Here is a 14,196-nt window from a genome sequence, read left to right as displayed (position 1 = left end):
GTATGAGCGGCGGCAACTTGAAATTAGCGGAGATTGAGGCCTGGTGGATAACGAGAAGAGAGGATATATTGAAGGGCAAGTTCCCATCTCCGGAGTTCGGATAGGTTGGTGTTGGTGGGAAGAATCCAGATAACCCGGACGGTGTAACATTGTGCCAAGATGTGCTGACCGTGCACCAAGGCATGTTTAGCCACAGGGTGATCCTCATTACCAACAAACACTGTCTGCCTGTGTCCATTCATGCGAATGGACAGTTTGTTGCTGGTCATTCCCGCATAGAAAGCGTCCCAGTACAGGCAGGTCAGTTGGTAAATCACGTGGGTGCTTTCACACGTGGCTCTGCCTTTGATCGTGTACACCTTCCGGGTTACAGGACTGGAGTGGGTGGTTGTGGGAGGGTGCATAGGGCAGGTTTTACATCGGGGGCAGTTGCAAGGGTAGGGAAGGTGGTTTGGGGATTTCATAGCGATGAACCAAGAGGTTATGAAGGTTAGGTGGATGGCGGAAAGACACTCTTGGTGGAGTGGGGAGGATTTCATGAAGGATGGATCTCATTTCGGGGCAGGATGTTTGGAAGTCGTATCCCTGCTGGAGAGCCACATTCAGAGTCTGATCCAGTCCCGGGAAGTATCCTGTCACAAGTGGGGCACTTCTGGGGTTCTTCTGTGAGAGGTTCTGGGTTTGAGGGGACAAGGAAGTGGCTCTGGTTATCTGCTTCTGTACCAGATCGGGAGGGTAGTTGCGGGATGCAAAAGCTGTTTTCAGGTTGTTGGTGTAATGGTCCAGGGATTCAGGACTGGAGCAGATTCGTTTGCCACGAAGGCCTAGGCTGAAGGGAAGGGACCGTTTGATATGGAATGGGTGGCAGCTGTCATAATGGAGGTACTGTTGCTTGTTGGTGGGTTTGATGTGGACGGATATGTGAAGCTGGCCATTGGACAGATGGAGGTCAATGTCAAGTAAAGTGGCATGGGATTTGGAGTAGGACCAGGTGAATCTGATGGAACCAAAGGAGTTGAGGTTGGAGAGGAAATTCTGGGGTTGTTCTTCACTGTGAGTCCAGATCATGAAGATGTCATCAATAAATCTGTACCAAACTTGGGGTTGGCAGGCTTGGGTAACCAAGAAGGCTTCCTCTAAGCGACACATAAATAGGTTGGCATACGAGGGGGTCATCCTGGTACCCATGGCTGTTCCCTTTAATTGTTGGTATGTCTGGCCTTCAAAAGTGAGGAAGTTGTGGGTCAGGATGAAGCTGGCTAAGGTGATGAGGAAAGAGGTTTTAGGTAGGGTGGCAGGTGATCGGCGTGAAAGGAAGTGCTCCATTGCATTGAGGCCCTGGACGTGTGGGACATTTGTGTATAGTGAAGTGGCATCAATGGTTACAAGGATGGTTTCCAGGGGTAACAGACTGGGTACGGATTCCAGGCGTTCGAGAAAGTGGTTGGTGTCTTTGATGAAGGATGGGAGACTGCATGTAATGGGTTGAAGGTGTTTATCTACGTAGGCAGAGATACGTTCTGTGGGGGCTTGGTAACCAGCTACAATGGGGCAGCCAGGATGTTTGGGTTTGTGAATTTTAGGAAGTAGGTAGAAGGTATGAGTGCGAGGTGTAGGTGGGGTCAGGAGTTTGATGGAGTCAGGTGAAAGGTTTTGTAGGGGGCCTAAGGTTCTGAGGATTCCTTGAAGCTCCGCCTGGACATCAGGAATGGGATTACCTTGGCAAACTTTGTATGTAGAGTTGTCTGAAAGCTGACGCAGTCCCACAGCCACATACTCCCGACGATCTAGTACCACGGTCGTGGATCCCTTGTCAGCCGGAAGAATGATGATGGATCAGTCAGCTTTCAGATCACGGATAGCCTAGGCTTCGGCTGTGGTGATGTTGGGAGTAGTATTAAGGTTTTTCAAGGAAGATTGAGAGGCAAGGCTGGAAGTGAGAAATAACTGGAAGGTTTAGAGAGAGTGGGTCCCGCTGTGATGGAGGACGGAACTGTTCCAGGCAGGGTTCAATATGGATAGTGTCTTGGGGAGTTGGATCATTAGGAGTGGGATCAGGATTATGTTTCTTTGTGGCAAAGTGATATTTCCAGCAGAGACTACGAGTGTAGGACAGTAAATCTTTGACAAGGGCAGTTTGGTCATCAAAGACACCAACCACTTTCTCGAACGCCTGGAATCCGTACCCAGTCTGTTACCCCCCGGAAAACGTCCTTGTAACCATTGATGCCACTGCACTATACACAAATATCCCGCACGTCCAGGGCCCGCTGCAGTGGAGCACTTCCTTTCACACCGATCGCCTGCCACCCTACCTAAAACCTCTTTCCTCGTCACCTTAGCCAGCTTCATCCTGACCCACAACTTCCTCACTTTTGAAGGCCAGACATACCAACAATTAAAGGGAACAGCCATGGGTACCAGGATGACCTCCTCGTATGCCAACCTATTTATGTGTCGCTTAGAGGAAGCCTTCTTGGTTACCCAAGCCTGCCAACCCCAAGTTTGGTACAGATTTATTGATGACATCTTCATGATCTGGACTCACAGTGAAGAACAACTCCAGAATTTCCTCTCCAACCTCAACTCCTTTGGTTCCATCAGATTCACCTGGTCCTACTCCAAATCCCATGCCACTTTCCTTGACGTTGACCTCCATCTGTCCAATGGCCAGCTTCACATATCCGTCCACATCAAACCCACCAACAAGCAACAGTACCTCCATTATGACAGCTGCCACCCATTCCATATCAAACGGTCCCTTCCCTTCAGCCTAGGCCTTCGTGGCAAACGAATCTGCTCCAGTCCTGAATCCCTGGACCATTACACCAACAACCTGAAAACAGCTTTTGCATCCCGCAACTACCCTCCCGACCTGGTACAGAAGCAGATAACCAGAGCCACTTCCTCGTCCCCTCAAACCCAGAACCTCTCACAGAAGAACCCCAAAAGTGCCCCACTTGTGACAGGATACTTCCCGGGACTGGATCAGACTCTGAATGTGGCTCTCCAGCAGGGATACGACTTCCTAAAATCCTGCCCTGAAATGAGATCCATCCTTCATGATATCCTCCCCACTCCACCAAGAGTGTCTTTCCACCGTCCACCTAACCTTCGTAACCTCTTTAGTTCATCCCTATGAAATCCCCAAACCACCATCCCTACCCTCTGGCTCCTACCCTTGCAACTGCCCCCGGTGTAAAACCTGCCCTATGCACCCTCCCACCACCACCCACTCCAGTCCTGTAACCCGGAAGGTGTACACGATCAAAGGCAGAGCCACGTGTGAAAGCACCCACGTGATTTACCAACTGACCTGCCTGTACTGTGACGCTTTCTATGTGGGAATGACCAGCAACAAACTGTCCATTCACATGAATGGACACAGGCAGACAGTGTTTGTTGGTAATGAGGATCACCCTGTGGCTAGACATGCCTTGGTGCACGGCCAGCACATCTTGGCACAGTGTTACACCGTCCGAGTTATCTGGATACTTCCCGCCAACACCAACCTATCCGAACTCCGGAGATGGGAACTTGCCCTTCAATATATCCTCTCTTCTTGTTATCCACCAGGCCTCAATCTCCGCTAATTTCAAGTTGCCGCCACTCATACCTCACCTGTCATTCAACATCATCTTTGTCTCTGCACTTCCGCATCGACTGAAATCTCTGCCCTTACTCTTTGCCTTTAAATATGTCTGCTTGTGTCTATGTATGTATGTATGGATATGTGTGTGTGTGTGTGTGTGTGTGTGTGTGTGTGTGTGTGTGTGTGTGTGTGTTCGTGTGTGCGAGCGCGAGTATATACCTATCCTTTTCCCCCCTAAGATAAGTCTTTCCGCTCCCGGGATTGGAGCGACTTCTTACCCTCTCCCTTAAAACCCACATCCTTTCATCTTTCCTTTTCCTTCCCTCTTTCGTGTTGAAGCAGCCGCCGGTTGCGAAAGCTCGAAATTCTGTGTGTGTGTTTGTGTGTTTTATTCATTGTGCCTATCACCGGCGCTTTCCCGCTTGGTAAGTCTTAGAATCTTGGTTTTTAATATATATATATGCACCGGACATAAGACCTTTGTGTCGTTTTTTTGTTTACACACAGCCAATCTCGCATCCTTGACAAATTTAAAACATTCTGTAAACCTAATTATTCTTTCAAAACTGACCATGAGTGAGAAATGTGGGAGCTGTTATAGGGTAGTGATTAGAGGGATTTGTTGCCAACCTTGTAGGAAATGTTTTCACTTGGGGGGGGGGGGGGGGATGCAGTTGGGAGAGCAGAAGAGGTTCTCTCCTGGAACTGCAGAGTATGCAACAGGAAAATTTTGATTGGGGAACAGGAAAGGAAAATCTGTGTCCTTCAGGCACAGTTGGAGGAAGCAAGGAAGGAACCCATAAGGATCAAGGAAGATAGGAGGGAGGAGGGTGGTTGAGAACTAGCGGCTGGTAGGAGGCTAGGAAGAAAGAGAACGTGATCTGACAGTTTTATCATCAATACCAAAAACAGGTAACTACCACTGCCAGAGTTAAGTGGAGAAGAGCCTCAGGTAGAACAAGGAGCGGGATATGTGCAGCACACTTCAACTGAAGCCAAGAAGACTAGGAACGTACAAAGTGTTAGGAAGAAGAAAGTGCTGCTGCCAGGTAGTAGCCATGAGCGAGGTGTAGGCCCTCAGTTACAGGAGGAAAGTTTAGGGGCAGTGTACCAGACCACCAGTATCTTCAAGCCAAATGCAGGGCTAAGTCATGTGATAGAGGACCTAGGGTCTTTATGTAAGGACGTTACAAAAGAGGGCCATGTGGTGGTAGTGGGTGGGGCGGGAAACAGTTTGGACAGGGATTGGGCATATGACATAGGTGGTGACCTGGACAAGATATCTTCCCTGACTCATGGCACCAATGTACACTTTGTTGAGCTGTTCCAGCATCATGATCGACCACACCTTGATGAAACGGTGAGGCAAATCAAGTTACGGATGGCCCTGAGGACAGCCAACTTTGCTCACGTTTCTCTGGTGCCTGTTGGGACTATGAGCAGATGGGGTTCCACTAGGCATGGCCTGCACCTAAACAGGACTGGGAAGGGAAGACTGGTACAGCTGATTCATGAAAGTATAGGGGGTAGATCTCGGGCCACAGATGGTCAAATACCTGTTGTCATAGATAGGAAGAGTAGGTCTTTTTTAGAATAAATTCTGACTACAGGTTCCTCTGCCTAAAGAGTATCTCCAGCACTTCAAAAAATACTGAAACAATCACTCACAAGACAGATTTTAACACCTCAAATATCTCATATACCAGATGTCACAAAGAAAAACAAACCATTGGAAAGAGCAACATGGGGCATTTCACAGACTTAACAATCCTCCACCAAAACATTAAATGAATAAAAAATAAAATACAACTATTAGAAGTTGAGCTCCACTCTTTGAACTTCACAGTAGTTTGTATTACTGAGCACTGGTGTAGACACACAGAAATCCAACATTGTATGAAAAGGCAAACTCTTTCTGCAGAACTGCTTCAAGGGGTGGAGGATCATGAATTTATATCAGAAAAGGAACACAGTTCAAATCAAGACATGACCTCAGTATCATAAGTGAAGAGAAACACTTCGAAATATCAGCTATTGAATTATCAGGGCTTGATATCACCAAGAAATTAATCATTTTGTGTGTGTATAGGTCTCCCTGTGGTAGTGTGGATAGTTTTTTCAATAAGTTAACAGAAGTTCTAGATAAAGTCTCAAGTACAAATGTCAACATAATTCTGTGTGGGGACATTAACATCAACACTTACATCATAAATGAATCCAGCAGCACCTTCATAAATATCCTTCAAAGTTTTGGCATGTCCCTATTGGGTTACAACAATGACATTGACCATATGGCCACAAATATGCACAGGGAAAAATGTGATGTAGCTGTAAAAGATCTGGGACTATCAGATCACCTCTGCCAAATAACAACAGTAAAGACAAGCATTGAATCATTCCCTAAACTACATGCCTACAGACGACATCTATCAGAAATCAAAATAAAAGATTTTTCAAAAGAACTAGAAAAATAAAGCTGGGATGAAGTGTATAAGGAAACTAATGTGAATATGAAATTCTCTAAATTCTTCACATTGTTTAAATTGAACTTTGAAAACGCATTTCCAAAAGTATGCATGTCTGTATCAAAGTCTCACAAAAACAGATGGATAACAACAGGTGTTAAGAAGTCCTCCCAAACACTTAAACACCTCAGTCCCATGAAAAAGATTTGCAGTGTTCCAGAATTCTTAAATATCTATCATACATACAAAAATATCTATAGGAAGGTGCTGATTGCTGAAAAAAGTCATTTAATGACAAAATAATATGTAATGCAGAGAATAAAAGCAAAGCAGTCTGGGATGTTACAAAAAAAGGAAATAAAATGGGGAGAGGCAAACAAATGCAAAATACATACTACTAAGAGAGGAGATAAAGTAATAAATGATCCACAGCACTTGGAAAACAATGTGAACGAGTATTTTTCAAGTATTACATAGAAGTTACAGCAAAAATTCCCCCAAACAAATATAACACCTGTAAATAATGTTGCACTAAATACAACGATGTTACTTCCAACCACAGAGAATGTCAGTAAAACAATTCAAAAACTAAAAAAATAAAAAGTCAAAAGGCTTAGATGAAGTACCAATGTGTGTACTGAAACAATGCATAGGGATTATACAGGACCCCATAACAAATATAATAAATTAATCCTTCACATCGGGGACATTTTCAGAGCAGTTAAAATAGGCAAGAGTTGTTCCTTTGCTTAAGAAAGGTAATGCAGAAGACATAGAAAATTACCAGCCCATTTCCCTGCTGTCAGCATTCTCAAAAAGAATACAAGCAAATTTGAAAGATAGATTAATGAATTACCTGAATAAATACAATCTTTTAAGCGATCACAGTTTGGTTTCCAAAGTGGCAAAAATACAGAGTCATCCATAGTAGAATTCACAAAAGTTGTACCTGATGGTTTTCATAAAGATGAGTGTGTCACAGGCATATTTTTGGATCTTCCTAAGGCATTTTGATACAGTCAATCACAAGATTCTATTAAATAAATTAGAAGCATTAGGAATAAGAGGCATAGCTAATGACTGGTTTCAATCATACGTAACAGATAGGGTACAAAGAGTAGCAAGAATACGTACTTCAAATGCATCTAAACATTTTGTGAAACACTTATCAGAACCAAAATACATTAATATAGGGGTTCTGCAAGGTAGCATATTAGGACCAATACTGTTCCTGATATACATCAATGACTTTCCCAGTAGTGTTACTCATGCTGAAAAAATCCTCTTCGCTGATGACTGCAATTTAATAGTCACTGAGAAAACGAGAGAACTCCTTGCCGAGAAAGCAAATGAAACTCTCAAGGAAGGTTATGATTGGTCAATAAGCAATAAAGTGACAGAACACAAAGAAAACTAATGCCATGAATTTCAGTTTGAAGAGAAAAAATGACAATGTTAAATTAAATGTAGATGGCACCTCTATAGACTGTGTAACAAATACAAAATTTCTAGGAAAGAATATTGATTCTCAGTTGTAGTGTCGTTAACACACAAAGGTACTTGCAAACAGAATGTCATTAGCATGTTATGTCCTTCGAATTGTATCCTCAGTGTATAACATGCAGTGTCTTTTAGTTACATATTATTCATATGTACTCTCAAGTCTTAGCTATGGCATTCTTTTTTGGGGAACAAAGGCACAAAATATGAACACAATTTTCAAAAAGAGCCATAAGAATAATAACCAAAAATACTAGTTGAGCTCATTGTAAAGATCTGTTCAGAACACTGAGGATTTTAACTGCTCCATGTGAATACATTTACTAGTCAGTTGTACACACCAAAAATAACATTGGTAATTAGTGCACAAATAGCTCTGTCCATGACCATGCAACAAGAGATAGCCTCAACTTAAATTTATCAAGAATAAATAAACATAAAACTCAAAACAGCATGTTCTATCAAGGAATAAAACTGTACAACAAATTACCAAAAGAGATTAAAGAAATTGCAAAAATACACTTATATAGAAAGGCAGCTAAAAAGTACCTGTTATGCAATACAGTTTATACATTGAAGGATTACTTAGCTAAAACAGAGTAGGGGCTTGATGAAAAAAATGTTATACAAATAAATAAATAATAATAATAATAAGAAATAAGAAACTGCAAAAATGTGGGAAATTAAGGAGATGGGACCTGGATAAACTGAAAGAACCAGAGGTTGTACAGAGTTTCAAAGAGAGCATAAGGGAACAATTGACAGGAATAGGGGAAAGAAATACAGTAGAAGAAGAATGGGTAGCTCTGAGGGATGTAGTAGTGAAGGCAGCAGAGGATAAAGTAGGTACAAAGACGAGGGCTGCTAGAAATCCTTGGGTAACAGAAGAAATATTGAATTTAATTGATGAAAGGAGAAAATACAAAATGCACTAAATGAAGCAGGGATAAAAGAATACAAACATCTCAAAAATGAGATCGACAGGAAGTGCAAAATGGCTAAGCAGGCATGGCTAGAGGACAAATGTAAGGATGTAGAAGCTTATCTCACTAGGGGTAAGATAGATACTGCCTACAGGAAAATTAAAGAGACCTTTGGAGAGAAGAGAACCACGTGTATGAATATCAAGAGCTCAGATGGCAGCCCAGTTCTAAGCAAAGAAGGGAAGGCAGAAAGGTGGAAGGAGTATATAGAAGGTTTATACAAGGGCGATGTACTTGAGGACAATATTATGGAAATAGAAGAGGATGTAGATGAAGACGAAATGGGAGATACGATACTGCGTGAAGAGTTTGACAGAGCACTGAAAGACCTGAGTCGAAACAAGACCCCTGGAGTAGACAACATTCGATTAGAACTACTGACGGCCTTGGGAGAGCCAGTCATGACAAAACTCTTCCAGCTGGTGAGCAAGATGTATGAGACTGGCGAAATACCCTCAGACTTCAAGAAGAATATAATAATTCCAATCCCAAAGAAAGCAGGTGCTGACAGATGTGAAAATTACCGAACTATCAGTTTAATAAGCCACGGCTGCAAAATACTAACGCGAATTCTTTACAGACGAATGGAAAAACTGGTAGATGCAGACCTCGGGGAGGATCAGTTTGGATTCCGTCGAAATGTTGGAACACGTGAGGCAATACTGACCTTACGACTTATCTTAGAAGAAAGATTAAGAAAAGGCAAACCTACGTTTCTAGCATTTGTAGACTTAGAGAAAGCTTTTGACAATGTTGACTGGAATACTCTTTTTCAAATTCTAAAGGTGGCAGGGGTAAATAAAATACAGGGAGCGAAAGGCTATTTATAATTTGTACAGAAACCAGATGGCAGTAATAAGAGTCGAGGGGCATGAAAGGGAAGCAGTGGTTGGGAAAGGAGTGAGACAGGGTTGTAGCCTCTCCCCGATGTTATTCAATCTGTATATTGAGCAAGCAGTAAAGGAAACAAAAGAAAAATTTGGAGTAGGTATTAAAATTCATGGAGACGAAGTAAAAACTTTGAGGTTCGCCGATGACATTGTAATTCTGTCAGAGACGGCAAAGGACTTAGAAGAGCAGTTGAACGGAATGGACAGTGTCTTGAAAGGAGGATATAAGATGAACATTAACAAAAGCAAAACGAGGATAATGGAATGTAGTCAAATTAAATCGGGTGATGCTGAGGGAATTAGATTAGGAAATGAGACACTTAAAGTAGTAAAGGAGTTTTGCTATTTAGGAAGTAAAATAACTGATGATGGTCGAAGTAGAGAGGATATAAAATGTAGACTGGCAATGGCAAGGAAAGCGTTTCTGAAGAAGAGAAATTTGTTAACATCGAATATAGATTTATGTATCAGGAAGTCGTTTCTGAAAGTATTTGTTTGGAGTGTAGCCATGTATGGAAGTGAAACATGGACGATAACTAGTTTGGACAAGAAGAGAATAGAAGCTTTCGAAATGTGGTGCTACAGAAGAATACTGAAGATAAGGTGGATAGATCACGTAACTAATGAGGAGGTATTGAATAGGATTGGGGAGAAGAGAAGTTTGTGGCACAACTTGACTAGAAGAAGGGATCGGTTGGTAGGACATGTTTTGAGGCATCAAGGGATCACAAATTTAGCATTGGAGGGCAGCGTGGAGGGTAAAAATCGTAGAGGGAGACCGAGAGATGAGTACACTAAGCAGATTCAGAAGGATGTAGGTTGCAGTAGGTACTGGGAGATGAAGCAGCTTGCACAGGATAGAGTAGCATGGAGAGCTGCATCAAACCAGTCTCAGGACTGAAGACAACAACAACAACAAACAATGATGATGGTGGTGATTATAAAATATCCAACATTCCACATAACACCTACACTTTATCTTTTTTTCCTTTCATTTTTTCCTTTCTAGAAATACTTACTCCAAGCTATATATAGCACAATACTTCCTCTTTCTCAGCTCAAAATCTTGCTCATTATGGAGGGATGCTGACTCAGTTTTTCAGGATGGTAAATAGGAAGTTGCAGTACAGAAAATGGCCCAGAGATCACCACTGTGTGCATGTGCGTATAGTGTGTGCAGTGACTGATAGTGAGATACGAGTGAACAATGTGGCAATACATTATTTAATAAGTTATTTGTAAAAAAAGTATTGTATACCTGGAATAAATCTAATGATTGTCTCTAACTAGAAGTCTGTAAATACATGTGATTACGAATTAGCTTATTTTAAATTGATCTAAATTTGTAAATACTTTGACGTGTCCTATACCCTTGTAAAAAGAGATCTATGGATGAATAAAGCTACTACTACTACTAGAAGAGTAATTGAAACCCAGATGTTTTCTGCTGGTAGTGTCATATGAAATGTCAAAGCACAATACAGAATTGGACAATTATCGACTACATAGTGAACAGCTGGTTTTATATGAATTTAAGTGCTATACCTATTCCTAGGGTAAGACATTATCAATTATGCCAGTTAATAGTTATATGGACATTTTGGGCAAGCCAGTGCTTAAGCCACCATTTGATGGCAAATTATGAAAATGATTCTTCTGACATGTGGGCTAGATAATGTTAATGTTAATCTTCTGTGAACCATTTGGAAAGTCTGTTTTGTTCCTTGTACGACAGTCATGTATTTTCACCTTATTGTCTTCATTCATTATAAAAACCTGTGCTACTTTGGATTAGCTCTCCTGTAAGCTTCCCCATTTGGGCTAATGACCAAATGGGAAACTATGGAGAACTATCAGCAAAATTAGATCAATCACGGTTCATAATAAAGTATTTGCGTAATCACAATGACAGCATTTTGTAAAGGATATATTGCTACTGAATGTATTGAGCAGATGTTGAATTGAGATAGGTACAAAACAAAGATGATGTACTTCTCTTTGCCTTTAAATATGTCTGCTTGTGTCTGTATATGTATGGATGGATGGATATGTGTGTGTATGCGTGCGAGTATATACCTATCCTTTTTTCCCACTAACGTAAGTCTTTCCGCTCCCGGGATTGGAATGGCTCCTTACCCTCTCCCTTAAAACCCACATCCTTTCATCTTTCCTTCTCCTTCCCACTTTCCTGACGAAAAAACCGCCAGTTGCGAAAGCTCGTAATTTTGTGCGTGTGTGTTTGTGTGTTATTTTATTGTGCCTGTCTACCGGTGGTAAATAAAATGAAAGAAACTTCCACATGGGAAAAATATATTAAAAACAAAGATTCCAAGACTTACCAAGCGGGAAAGCGCCGGCAGACAGGCACATGAACAAAACACACAAACACACACACAGAATTACTAGCTTTCGCATCCGATCGTTGCTTCTTCAGGAAGGAGAGGGAAAGACGAAAGGATGTGGGTTTTAAGGGAGAGGGTAAGGAGTCATTCCAATCCCGGGAGCGGAAAGACTTCCCTTAGGGGAAAAAATGGACAGGTGTACACTCGCGCGCACACACACACACACACACACACACACACACACACACACACACACACACACACACACACGTGTGTGTGTGTGTGTGTGTGTGTGTGTGTGTGTGTGTGTGTGTGTGTGTGGGCGCGCGCGCGCGGAGTGTACACCTGTCCATTTTTTCCCCTAAGGGAAGTCTTTCCGCTCCCGGGATTGGAATGACTCCTTACCCTCTCCCTTAAAACCCACATCCTTTCGTCTTTCCCTCTCCTTCCTGAAGAAGCAACCATTGGTTGCGAAAGCTAGTAATTCTGTGTGTGTGTGTGTGTGTGTGTGTGTGTGTGTGTGTGTGTTTTGTTCATTGTGCCTGTCTGCCGGCGCTTTCCCGCTTGGTAAGTCTTGGAATCTTTGTTTTTAATATATATAAGAAACTTCCACATGGGAAAAATATATTAAAGACAAAGACTGTGACAGCTGCCACCCATTCCATATCAAACGGTCCCTTCCCTACAGCCTAGGCCTTCGTGGCAAACGAATCTGCTCCAGTCCTGAATCCCTGGACCATTACACCAACAACCTGAAAACAGCTTTTGCATCCCGCAACTACCCTCCCGATCTGGTACAGAAGCAGATAACCAGAGCCACTTCCGTGTCCCCTCAAACGCAGAACCTCTCACAGAAGAACCCCAAAAGTGCCCCACTTGTGACAGGATACTTCCCGGGACTGGATCAGACTCTGAATGTGGCTCTCCAGCAGGGATACGACTTCCTAAAATCCTGCCCAGAAATAAGATCCATCCTTCATGAAATCCTCCCCCTCCACCAAGAGTGTCTTTCCGCCGTCCACCTAACCTTCGTAACCTCTTGGTTCATCCCTATGAAATCCCCAAACCACAGTCCCCGGTGTAAAACCTGCCCTATGCACCCTCCCACCACCACCTACTCTGGTCCTGTAACCCGGAAGGTGTACACGATCAAAGGCAGAGCCACGTGTGAAAGCACCCACGTGATTTACCAACTGACCTGCCTACATTGTGACGCCTTCTATGTGGGAATGACCAGCAACAAACTGTCCATTCGCATGAATGGACATAGGCAGACAGTGTTTGTTGGTAACGAGGATCACCCTGTGGCTAGACATGTCTTGGTGCACGGCCAGAACATCTTGGCACAGTGTTACACCGTCCGGGTTATCTGGATACTTCCCACCAACACCAACCTATACGAACTCCGGAGATGGGAACTTGCCCTTCAATATATCTTCTCTTCTCGTTATCCACCAGGCCTCAATCTCCGCTAATTTCAAGTTGCCACCACTCATGCCTCACCTGTCATTCAACATCATCTTTGCGTCTGCACTTCCGCATCGACTGACATCTCTGCCCAAACTCTTTGCCTTTAAATGTCTGCTTGTGTCTGTATATATATATATATATATATATATATATATATATATATGTGTGTGTGTGTGTGTGTGTGTGTGTGTGTGTGTGTGTGTGTGTGTGTGTGTGTGTGTATTATTTATTGAGCCTGTCCCTCGGCGCTTTCCCGCTTGGTAAGTCTTGGAATCTTTGTTTTTAATATATTTTTCCGATGTGGAAGTTTTTTATATATATAGTGGGGATTTAAAAAAGTAGTAAATATGCCTAAACAGAATGTCCTGTGATTAATTTTTGCTAGATCCTCAAGGCTCTCTACTGTTACATGAAAACGCTTTTCATATTAATTTAGCAGGTCCTGCACCACAGTACTATTCCAAAAGACACAACATGGTGTACTAATCCAAAATGAAATTCTTAGGGCTTTAGAAATTATGTTTATAATTGCTGTAGCCTGCTACTAGTGCATGTAAGTGTGAGTGCACTGAATGTAGTTTCACTATGTGTATGCACTTTAATCAGCCACCAACTGTATCAGCATGGAGTGGCCACTAGAGGTTGCCTGTGGGAAGTGCACACATGGCATGGTCTCTGCCATGTCGTCTACTGGTGTCTTGCTCCTATATTCATAAAGAACAGTGCTGGCTCTCTCTCACTATGTTCTTTTAGTTTGTACCAGTCACATCTGTTTTTCTATGTATTGCTTGTATTGCATCTTCTGTATGATTCTTTTGTCTTGTTCCATGTGGAGTTACAAGCGGCTTATTTGTGTTAGTGTTCAGAGGTTTATGAATAAAGCGATTTTGTGTTACTTGGATCAGCTTTGTGTATTACTTGGTTACTACACACTTGGAAATGAGTTTGGAAAAC

Source organism: Schistocerca gregaria, chromosome 1 (genome assembly GCF_023897955.1).
Source record: "Schistocerca gregaria isolate iqSchGreg1 chromosome 1, iqSchGreg1.2, whole genome shotgun sequence".
Taxonomy (NCBI): Eukaryota; Metazoa; Arthropoda; class Insecta; order Orthoptera; family Acrididae; genus Schistocerca; species Schistocerca gregaria.
This window is presented reverse-complemented; position numbering follows the sequence as displayed.